Consider the following 13,587-nt stretch of genomic DNA (forward strand, 5'->3'; position numbering starts at 1 on the left):
ATTATTTATCTTTTTTGAAAATTCATTTTTGAATAGATTGAAATGGAAAAATAAAAAATAAAATATTTTCTGATAATAAAAAAATTTTTAATTTTGTAAAAAATTAATATAATACAATTTTTTAATTTAGATTTAGTGTATAAAAGTTAGTTTCTGTAATTATATAACATTAATTTTTGTAGAAGAACATAGAATTAATATTTTGATTTTTTAAAATTATTTATTAAACATTATTTTTTATTTTTTAACTTCTTATTTTATTATATTAATTAAATGTAATATTTTTTTTAATCTAGTTTGTTTTTAATTATAACATTAAATAAAATTATATTTATTAGTATTGTAGAAATGATAAATTTTTTTATCTATTATCTATATATCAAAGAATATAATATATAAAATCTATATATCAAAGAAAAAAAAAATATATCTATATAATATATAATCTATATATCAAAGAATATAAGTATATAAATAATTAAAATAATTAATAATTAGAATGAAAAAAAATTGATGTTTAAAATGTTTAAATTAAGTTGTAATATTTATAATAATTATGATAGTTTATGATAGTAATGTTTTTATGATAATTAATTATTATCAGCATTTTTTTTTTCATTATCAATAATAATTATCAATCAATAATTAGCAATTTAATATAGTAATATAGTAATATGGATTAGGAATAAATATTAAATATATTAAATATAGATATATATTTATATAGTATATATATTTATATAATATATAGAAATATATTAAATAGATTAAATATAAAAATTTTTATATATAATATACAAATATATACAATTGTTTTTTCTTTATAAAAAAATTTTTTTAAATTATAAGTTTTTAATTTAAGATTTATAATGAAAAAGAATTTATTCTATTTAAATTATTTAATAATTTAGGAATATATGTAAAATAAAAAAAAGATTTTATTTCAATAGAATTAAAATATTATTAAATTTAATTTATTATCATATTTCAATGAGAAATGTGGATAAAGAAAAACTTTGATTCTGTAAATAATTCGAAACTTAATATTTGATCAGATTTGCGAATAAATATAAAAGAAATTTGCATTAAATATTAAATTTCATATACATAATGAATAATAATTCATATATATATAGTATACATATATATATTAATATATATATATATATATTAATATATAATATATATATATATATTAATATATATATATGTATATACTATATATATAATATATATAGTATATCAGTAAATTTTTTATTAAGATATTGCAAATCATTTAATATTAATAATAATCATTAAAATTATTATTTTCATTAATTTTATAAATTTTTATTTAATATAATATTAATAATTTAATTTTTGTTTTCAAAAAATAATTTTTTTTCTATATATAAATAATTTTAAATAAAAAAATTTGAATTAAATTTGAAATAGATTAAAAAAAATGATTTCGTATATTAAAATATATATCAATGAAATTAATATAAGATTATATTAAAATATATATATATTATTATAAATAAATATATATAAAAATATTTATCAATAAAATTATAATATGAGACTATACAAGAAAAATCATGTTGTTTCGAATTATTTGTCGCGATCAATGCAATATGATAACTTTATAGCTTGTGATTGGCTAATGATTTCAATAATTTAATAAAGAATAAGAAATTATTCTTATTAGTTTCAGTTATTTATGAATATTACATATATAATACTAAAATCACAAATAATAAGATTAGTATTAGCTGCTAGATGCTAAATAATTTTGCAGGTTTTCGTATTGAGATCCATATCTATATAAAAATAAATGTTTACAGCAATTCTGAGATAGATTTTTTTATATATGAAAAAAAAGATGCATTATTTTTAATGTTATTCTGTTTATAATGTTCTCTGAAAAAAATATAAATTTATCATAATATGTCATAAATATAATATTTTTTAAATTTTAAATGATTAATATAATTATTTTACTTATAAAATTAAATTATAAATAATAGCATAGCAAATAAGATATAACATATTTTTGCATATATTCTGAAATAAATGTACAATAATAAAAAATAAAATTTAAAATAAAAAAATATTAAATATTTACTAAAAATAAAATTGTAAAAAAATAAAAAATTTTATTTTCTATTTCTTCTCTCTTTATTTTCTTATGAAATATATTTATATTCAAATTGATACAATTTTTCTTTGAAAATATGCATTTGCATATATCTGTGATCTATTAATGAGTTTATAAGTTTATTTTTTCAGTAATTCTATTTTTTTTTCCAAGAATATTTTTTAATCATTTATTTGTATCACATTATATCTATGTTCAATGAATTTTGTATATTGTTTAATTGTATTTAATTATAAAATAAAAAGTTCCAATTATATATTTTATTTAGAAGATTTTGATAATTTGAAACAATAATTAATTATCAATTTATATTTTTATATTTGTTATAAATTTCATTATGCAATATAAAAATATATAAATATATATATAAAAATATAATGCAATAATATATATAATATACAAAAATTTGTTTTAATTTTAAAATAGGATCATAATTAAAAAAAAATTTAATGCGAATACAAATAATTTCAATAAAAAAAATAAATAAAAAGTAAAATTAACAAAAATATAATTAAAAACGAGTAAATAATATATTAATAGAATATTAACAGGATATTTATAGAAATAAGTTCTAATTCATTGAATTTAATTTATAAATTTATTTGTAATTATCTTTAATGTTATAATAATTTATATTATGTTGGACAATAATGAAATTAATGTTCAATGGTTATGTTAATTATTTGAAAATTTTCTCTTTGTTGTGGATTATAGGATATTCATTCAGAAAATAGAATTAATAATAATGATCATATTAATTATTATTAAATTATTGTTGAATTTATAATTAAAATTATACTTAAAAGAAATTAAAGTTTTAAGAAGTTTAAAACAAAAATAATAATCTTAATTTTTATTAAAGAAAATTATAAATATAAGTTAAATTCATTTGAGATTTTTGCAGTAAAAGAAATTCACAACCTTATTACGTTTAATATATAATATTTAAAAGAATTTTACTTCCTTTGGCGAAGATAATAAAAAATAAGCAATTTATTACAAATTTTGAATTCATCTTCATTATCTGTTCATTATCTCTTAAAAATGCAGTTTCAAAATTCTTTCTTTATTACTATTATTTAACAGAAATTATATTTTAAAAATATAAAAATATTTGATGAATAAAACAAAATTATTAAATTAATTTATTGCTTATTGTTACAAAAATCATTTTTTTTTAATATTTTGATGCAAATCAAAAATATTTTTGAAAAATAAAATAAAAATTGAAAGAAAGATATAATAATTTAATAAATAATAATTATTGTGCAAAAAAATATATTTTTTTAATTAATATCTTCTTTTTTTTATGTTAAGTCAAAATAATGATTCTATAAACAATTTTTAAACATTTTTTCAAAATTATTATAAGTGAATTGAATATTAAAAGTTAATTTGTATTTGTAATTAAATGATTTTTTTGTTATTTCATAAAATAAGTTATTTATTATTCTTTTATTTAATTTTAATGAATACAAGAGATTCCTTAATATACAATGTCTTAACACGATTGCAATGGGACTGCATTGTTCCGTAGTAAACAATTGATGAAAGTCGTAAATCTTGGTTTCGATTTTTTATAATACCAATATTATAGTTTCACGTTAATATTCTCTATAATCGATTAATTGTAAAAATATTTATGTTTGATGATTAAATTAAATGAATCTTGATTTTAATCAATATTTTTTTAGTAAAATTTAATTTCATATAAGAATGTAAAATTGAGTTAATTATATGCTTGGAATTGTATTTATTCAAGATTTGAAACGATCTAGAATTTGAAATCTGATGATTCTTTAGAAAAAAATGTTAAAAGAAATGTAAAAAGAAATTTTGAAAAAATCAAATTAGCTGGAAGAATTTTCAAGAAATCACATTGATTGTCTAATATTTTCAAAAGTTGCAAGGATGATGGTCAATTATGAAGATAAAATCTTATATATTCTTAGCGATAAAATCATATCTAAAGTTGACGATAATTTTCAGCTATAGAAATGCTCAAGATCCTTAAGTGATACGAAATTCTTACTCAATGATCATGATAGGCAATGACTTTATATTTTAATATATTAATTCAAATAATACAAAGTTGGAAAAATTAAAAACTAAAAATATATCTTGTGATCATAGTCATTGATTTTAAATGCTAGCTCTAAAAACGAATAAAGGAAGTGTTAAATGGTTTCATAAGATTATTGTATTATATATATTATAAATATATCAGAATTTATTAGATATTTAATGATCTAAAATATAAAAATATAGAAATATAAAAATATTAAACATAAACATAAACATAAAAATTTAAAAGCATAAAGATGTAAAAATATAAAGAAATAAAAATGGAGATATAATTCAAAATTCTGACTTGATTTTATAAACTGCCTATCGCGAATAATTTTTATTTATATTTATATATACATTTAATATTTACTATTGGTTATTGAATTAGTTAATGAAATTAACACTATTGCTTATTTTCTATAATCATTATTATTACACATTATTATTAATTATACTATTGGATACAAAAAGAATCAGTGACAATAGTAAATTTCTATATTCTAAATTAATATATAAAATATATTGTAAATTTTTTGAAAATACAATAATTTACAGGGCATATTTATATATTTTTATAAAAAAATTTTATAAAAAACATAAAATTTAATAATTTTATACAAAAAAGTGAATGTTCTGAGACTCTTCTTACATCCAATATATAGTTTAATATTTATTTTGAATATTATTTATGAAATAATTAAGAAATATTATTAAATAATCAAGTCCTTAATTTATATTCAATTAAAAAATATAACATTATTTGAAACATATATTCTTTATTTTTTTATATTATTATTTATTTATTCATTTGAAATATACAATTAGTAATCGATATTATTTTATATTATTTGAAATAATTATTTTTAAATTAGATTTCATTTTATTTTGTGTATGATGATAAATTTTGTAATGAAATATTTTTATCAATAATGAATAGGAAAAAGAAATTTAATACTCCATGGAAAGTGAAAATTTCAAGTTTAGATTAGGTTAGATTAGATTAGATGATGAATGAAAAAGATATTTGAAGATTAAAAACACAATTCACAATTATTAATCATTAGTCATAATTTTCTTAATTTGAATCTGATGCAACTATTTAAATAATTAAAGAAATCATGCTGGAAAGATATTAAACAGAAATTTAGAAATGCAAATATCTGTAAAAATAAGTTTCCTCAATGCTTGAGAAAATATCAATGGATCAAATAATTCAATAACAATGAAATAGATTCGTTCAAGAGACTAGTATAAATCATCAAAAAATAATATCCTCCTATATAAATCTTAGTGAAATATAACAAAAGAAAACTTGATTTCTAATTTTCTATAATTTCTGCTATTTTTCATTACTGGTATTATTATTTACATTTCTTTATTGATGCTCTAACGAATGATAAAAAAACATCAAATTCTTTTTATACTTAATCAAATAAAAAACATAATAAATATTATTTATTAACTATTATTAATCCACATTATTTAAAATAATTACTTTTAAATTGTTATGTTAAAATAGATTTATATTCATCGCTATTCGTTCATTTGTTGCGATTTAACTAATTAAAATTTTAATGTTTGTTTGTTAATTATGCAAAGAATGAATGAATATCGGGACGAAAAAGTTGTGAAAACATTTATTCTCATGATTTTTCCTTAACCAAGTATTTGAAACGAATTAAAGGATCGAAGAAAGGATAAAGAAAGTTTTGCCAAGTTTCACATAGTGAATGTAAGCATCTGTCTCACGAATAGAGAGAAAAGGAGAAGTTAGGACTTGCGCGTTGGCTGGCGTTCTGTTTAGCTTGCTCCTCGACGAATATCTCTAGTTTCTCAGTCACGTGGAGAACTTCCGCGGCTTCGGTTCTTCTTGTTCTCTATTTTTCGTTTCACATTCTTCAAGTTCGAGTTTTTCCGTGTTACGTTTAATGACATCGAGTGATATTCGTTTAATTGGAGAGAAGAAAGAAGCTGTGATATCAAACAACAGGCGGATTCAGACGAAAGTAAGAAATGAAAATTTTTCAAATTTTTTTGAGCGTTTTATTTGAATCTATTATTGCGATAATGTAGATTTTTGATTTTTATTTTGAACTTCATATTTCATATTTTTTATTTTATGAATCGTGTGATTTTTGAAAAAATTTACCGATAAAATAAAAATATTTGAGCGTTTTTAATATATTAAAGCTCAATAGTGTTGAATTTAAAATTTTTTACTATAAAGTTATTTTATTATATTAGTTAATTACTGAATAAATATTTTAGAAAGTATTTATTTTCATATATTCAAAAATGTTATTAAAAAAAAAAGAATGATTTAATGAAAAAAAAATTAATTAGTTTAAAATTAATTAATAAAATTTATTTTGTCAATGATAAAAAATCAAAGATGAGTTGAAATCTGATTTTTAAATTTGCGAAATTTATATCCGAAATTTTCTGAAATTTTGAAATTCAAAATTCTTTTTTAAAGTATTAGTAAAATTTTAACAAGTTTTGCAATTCTTTTTGTTTTTTTCCTTAGTTAATTAATAATATTAACTAATAATAATCAGTTTGTAAATAATTAGTGAAACCAAAATTAAAATGAATCTAAGATTTAAATATAAATAAATTTCATTCTTGTAATTATATTCTGTTATACATACTTAATATTTCATATATAAATACAAATAGAAATTATTTTTTATTCGAATTTTCGAATTATAAAAATAAAGTAAAAAATTTGGAGATTCGAAAAATTAAAATAATATTGAATCTTCAATATTTTAAATATTTCATATTTTATTTTTTTTATTTTATTTTATTCTATTTTGTTCTATTATTTTATTTACTTTATTTTGTATGAAAAGATATAATTTTTATTGTGATTCTTGACTGACGATTATACGAACGAAGAAGCCTTTGAAAAAGCAAGTTTTACCTTAATAACTTAAAATGCGAAATACATTCATATATTAATATTATTGTATTTATTAATAAATATATATTTATTATGTATTGATTAAATAGATTGTATTAAATTAATATATTTTTAATATTTTATATTAAATTAATACCTTTTTATTCAAATTTCGTCATGAAAAAGTATGAATATCTAAATTTTAATTTTTAATGTTTTACATAACTTTTCATTTTTATAGTTAATAATAAAATAATTTCAAATATTTGTAATAATAGATATTTTATATTTTTATTAAAATAAATAATTTTGGTTATGAATTTTAATAAAATAGTTTAAATAGGATTATAAATTATTAAATTTTATTTTTATTATATTTTTATTAATTTTTTTTATAAAAATATTAAAATATTTGTGATTTTTATATAATAGTATAATATTGCAAAAAAAGAAATAAAAATATTAATGAAATTAAATAAGCAATATCGTAAATATTAATATAAAATTAGAAACATTTAAAATTATTATATGTATATTTAAAAATATCAAGTATTAATAGATAATATTCTGGGTAATATTATTTAAAATTAGAAATAATATTTGCATATAAATATTTTTTTAATTATGCTAGATATAATAATTTTCAAATAATAATTATTTTTATATTAAATATTTATTATTTGAAATATTTATTATGACTATAAATTATTATATAATATGTATTATATACTTTTGAATTATATGCTTTTAATATTTAATTTGAAATAATTGAAATAAATACTTTTTTATTATACGTGTAATGATACGTGAAATATTTAAATAAGAAGCATATTATGATATTACAATATTACAATATTAAATGCATCTTATTTAAATATATATTTAAATGCAAACATAAAATTTAAAAATTTAAAAATTAATGTTTATTAATGTATTACATATTATAATTGTATATATAAAATTTAAAAATTAATGTATTACTAATGTATTATATGTTATAAAACATAAAGTTAATATTTACATAATATTCATGTAAAATTTATAAGTCAAAGTATATATTACAATTTATTCTTTTATTTTTTCTTTTCTATATTTTATTTTTTTATTTTTCAATATTTTAGTATTTACTTTTCTCATTAAATAATAGTTATAAATATTATATATTTGAAATGTAATTATATATATGTAATAATATACATATTATAAGTATATATTATTCCAAATAATTATTTTTAATGTTTTGAAAAATTATTATTTTAATAAATAATTTTATATATTACATTTCAAATAAATGTTTGCTATAAATGTTTTTATTGCTATGATATATGATATAAACAGTACTACAATAAAAGAATTTGAATACTTTAATAGTTTAAACATTTTTATTTTTTTTTATATTTTAAAAAAATAGTTAATGAATTTATTTTTAATGAAACTTTGTGAATATATAATGAATTACATATAAATCAACTATTTTATTTATTAAAATAATATTTTAAAACAGTTTTCATTTCTTCAAATATAATTTTATAATTATAAAAAAATAAATAAAAATTTTGAATTGGAAAATTTCAAAATTTAGTATTCTTATATTATTTCTATATCACTTTATTGTAAAAAAAATCCCATACAGAACATAAAAAAAAGAAACTTTTATGTAATTAATTTCATTTTTTTCAAAGAAAATTTTTATTCAAGGAAAATATTATTTTTGTATAAGTTATTATATTTTATATTTGTAAAGTATAAACTACATAAATTAATTAAAATCGGAATTTTTTGATTTTGTAAAAATTTCTATATAATAATGTTTCAATATTTTCCTAAGTTTTAAAATTATTATTGTTATTAGATTGCCGATAGTTTTTATGTAATTATGAAAAAATTAAATATACAAAAATATAGCAAATGCATAATATATAAAAATACACAAATTATTCAATTAAATAATAATATTTAAAAAATAAAATTTTTATTTAAGTTTTATTTTTCTAGTTATGTTTATAAAAACTTCAATTTACATAAATATTAATTTTCAATCTAATTATTATATTTCAATAAAATTATTTCAAGAAATATGCATTTGTTTTTAAAATTTAATAAGTATTTATAATGATCTCTAAATTTCCAATATTTTAAAATTATTAAGATCCTTCAATGTTTTAAAATTATTTATTAACAACAATGATGTTTTATAAAATTTATATTTTATCATTTATTGATAATTTGTTTATTAATTAATAGTTAATTTTTAATTGATGTGATACGGGTCAGATCGTTGTTATAAATATTTTCTTCATACTTTTCATATTTTTCATGCAAGAGTATGTTTCTTTTCTTTGTGACTTTATTTAAGTACATTAAATTAAAGCTAGTTGTCATTCTTTCATAAAAAAATATTATGAGTTTTTATTTACACTCCGTTATGAAAAAAAAAAAAAAGAAAAAAAATTCAGGTTATTCTAACCCATATCACACTTATACGAGAAAAATCCATCATATCACTTAAGAATTAATATTTTGAAGTTTAAAAAACTAAATTTATTATATTTTGTATTATTTTGTATTATATTTGTAATAAATCTTATATATAATAAATTTTATATTTTATAATAAATTTTAAATTTCTTTTGAAATAAAATTATCAATATTATTATCGATAAATGTCTATAATATCAATATAATATTATTATTTGATATTGATAATATCATTATTGATAATTTAATATCATTAAAATATCGATAATAGTTATTAGAATTCTTACTTTTGATAAAGTTGTTATTAAAAATTAACGATTATTTATAAATTAACAATATTTTATTGAGTTTTTAAATTTAAAATATTATTAAGATATCAACATATAATAGCTTAAATATATTACAATATAATTTTTCAGTAAATTCTACTTATTTTTATTATAAATTATTTTTATTACAAAATTATAATATTTTTATATTGCGTTAATAATAATTTTCAAAAAGGAAAAATTCCATTCACTATATTTATGACATTATATTAATTATTATATTATAATGATGATATTTTAATAATATTATTGATATATCAAAAACTATCAATAAGATATTAATAAAATATTGATAACTGATAATTCTATTTTGAAAATACAAAAGAAAAACATATTTATTTGTATAATTTTGATTTGAAAATTTTTTCTTATTAAAATCGTTTAGCTTCATATTTCATATTATTAGCAATTGGGATTTCTGTGACATAGTTAAATGATATGAAAGCGCACTAGCGAACGAACGGTGTGTAAGAAAGGTTTTATATCTCCTTGTTCTTGGAAAAATTCCTATTTCCCTAGGTGTGAATTTTATATTTGCAGTATTCTCAAAGATCGTAATCTTTGAAAATATTCCAAGAGTTTTGAAAATATTTAAGAGTTTTGTTATATTTATATACGAGAATTCTGTTTCTGTTGAATTGCTAAAATAAAAAATATTCGAATTTTTTCATAAATACATTCTGCGACAAAACTGTAAAACTATTAAACCTATGATTTTTAATATTCTCAAAATTAATGCAAATTTTATATATTTATATAAATATATCTTTTTAATAGAAAATATAAAACAATTTTTTTTTAATAATAAAAAGAAGAAAATCATAATTTATATTTTTTTTGAGAAATTTACTTCTTTATGAAAAATGATTGTGATAAAAATATAAAATAGATTTGATAAAAGAATGAAATTTTGTTTGAGAATAGAATAATTTCTTATATATTCTGGTATATTAAATCTGAATACCATACGACCATAAAAATTGTATATTAGATTAGGTTTAAAAAATAAAAAGATAAGAAATTATTTACGCTATATAATTAAAGAAAATAATACTTTTTTTTAAATATTTTTATCGATTATATCGTATTATTTCCCTTATAAAATGACTTATAATAATAATAATCATTATAGATTTTTCTTTTTACGAGATATAACATTTTAAAGATATTTTAATCCACTGATGATAAAAAGACAGTTTTTCGAAAATTTGAAAAAATTTTTTTCGTAATAAAAGAAATATATTAAAAAATATATATTATAGAACGAATGTAAATAATAAACTTATATATAATAAATAAAAATTATGAATTTTTCAAAAATCAAGACAATATTTTTCAAAAATAAATTTTTATTCATTTATACGTATTAAAAAAAAAAACCATAAAAAAAATATTTAATAATGATGATGATAAATCAAAATCGATTTTATGAGAAAAAGATAATGCTATATGATGCAGTTAATAAAAATATTGAAAAAAAAAATTATTTTTTTTTTGACTATATATTATAAATATATTAAAAATTAATATTTTTTATTCATTTTAAAATCTTCTAAAGCTATCGTGATAAATAATTTAGTATATTTCAGATTGATCATATGAAAATACGTAAAAAATTATTCCATTCTAAAACAAAATTTTTTCAATCATGTATTTTTTCTTATAATGTTGTTATATCTATTTTTCATACAAATAAGTCAAATTTATAGGAAAGAATTGATCCTCTTCTGTGATTATTATTAAAAAATAAAAATAATTTATATGAATATATACAAGATGTTCTAAAAATATGTTCTGAAAATATAATTGGAGATTTTTGAGATATTTTCAGGCAATTTTCTTCTTTTTGTAAAAATTTTCGTTTTGATTTTATTAATGAGTTATTAATAAAAAAATATTGACCAAATCATAGAGGATGTAGATTAATTAAATCACAATGCTAGTGTTGGATATAAATCACTGTTAAGTTCGAACGAATAAATCCATTCATTATATATCGAAACAAGTATATTAACTAAATTATATTGAATCATATCTAATTCATATACAATGAATGAATAAATAAAAAAATAAAATGAATAAATCAAATTTATCAAATAAATAATATAAAAAAAAAATGATACATAAAATTTGGGCATAAAAAAATATTTGTATAAATTGTTCTCTTAATTGTATTAAACGTTAATTTAATAATAATAATTTATTTTATTTTATATTAAAATCAATATTTAATTTAAGTAACTAATATCGATTTGTATCAATTTTTTTTCTTTTTCTACAATATATCATAATATAAAATAATATTACATATAAATGAAAATTACTTCAATATGATATTAAAAATTGATGAGAATACCCGATTAGTGATATGTTAATTATTGATAAATATGAAAATAATTGTAAAACTGTTTCAATTTTCGATATTTAATATAAAATAAATAAATAAGATATAAATAAGATATATAAATAAAATAAATAGAATAGAATAGAGTTTAATTTAATTTAAACATTACAAAATAATAATTAAACATAAACAAAATAATATTTTCAAATAGTATTTAATTTAAGTTAAATAAAAATATTAAATTTATTTTTATGAAGATATTTCAATTTTTGTTTTAAACTATTTCAAATTTTTCTCATATTTGTGCCAAAATTTTTCTGCTTGTAAAATGGCAAAAAATATAAGAAAATCTAAAATGGCTACGCATACTGATGATACTTGAATTGAGTGTGAAATATATGGAAAACATTTTTTCCATTTTTCTTAAAAAAAATTCATGACACAACTATATGCGTCAACCGCCATAAAATAAGAAATCCTTATGATGCATATATTTACAACATTTACATTGAATGTATTAAAATAGAAAAAAGAATATGTATTTCGATTATTGAAATAAATATTTTCTTCATTTTATATGTTCAATAAAATATTTAAAAATTATTCTGATGAAATTCTATTCATTAAGTAATTGTGAGTATATAGTTGTATTTGCATATTCTAAAATGGATAAAAAAATATTTTTCATAAAAACTCGTTTATTAATTAAAAAGTGAGAAAGACAAGTTTTGCTTTTTTTTTGCATTATTCTATTTTTTATTTTTCTAATTAAATAATAATAAATAATAATAAAAAAATTAATATTTAAAATAATCAATAAAAGTTTATATACTTAAAATGTTAAATTAAATAATTTTTTTTCAGAAAATTTTTTGAGGATGAAATCAATTCTCAAAACTTCAATATTCTTTTATATTTCGAATACAATTTTATCTAAAAATATTTTTTAGACAATAGGCATAATGAAGAACTATGAAAAATTTGAACATTTTATATATTTAATATTTTTTATTTTTATTTCGTATTATTAAATAAATTTTTTTTAAATTGTATTTAAAAAAAAAATGAAAAAATGAGAAAAAAAAATTCAATCTTTAAGATTTTATTCCATTATTTTATTATATAGAATAATATTTTATTCGTATATATAGTATTAATATTAGAATATTTTTGGAAAATTAATTCTAGAGATCAAAACAAACACAAAAGTACAAATTACAATTATTATTTTTGATTTTTAATTTATTTATTGATAAGGAAAGTAAATGTTTATTTTGTTTCACATGATAAGTTTTAAAAAATTCAAAGATATTTTGTAAGTTAC

General features: G+C 15.7%; 1 protein-coding gene across 1 annotated transcript in view; it reads left to right on the forward strand.

Annotated features, from left to right (window-relative positions):
• The first annotated feature begins 6,031 nt into the window (after nt 1-6,031).
• LOC727444 overlaps nt 6,032-13,587 on the forward strand; it is a 124,963-nt gene continuing 117,407 nt past the window's right edge. The window contains exon 1 of the mRNA XM_026444727.1: nt 6,032-6,213. The gene's annotated coding sequence lies outside the window, so the exon portion shown is untranslated. The remainder of the gene's footprint in view (nt 6,214-13,587) is intronic.

The sequence above is a fragment of the Apis mellifera genome, linkage group LG13 (genome assembly GCF_003254395.2).
Source record: "Apis mellifera strain DH4 linkage group LG13, Amel_HAv3.1, whole genome shotgun sequence".
NCBI lineage: Eukaryota > Metazoa > Arthropoda > Insecta > Hymenoptera > Apidae > Apis > Apis mellifera.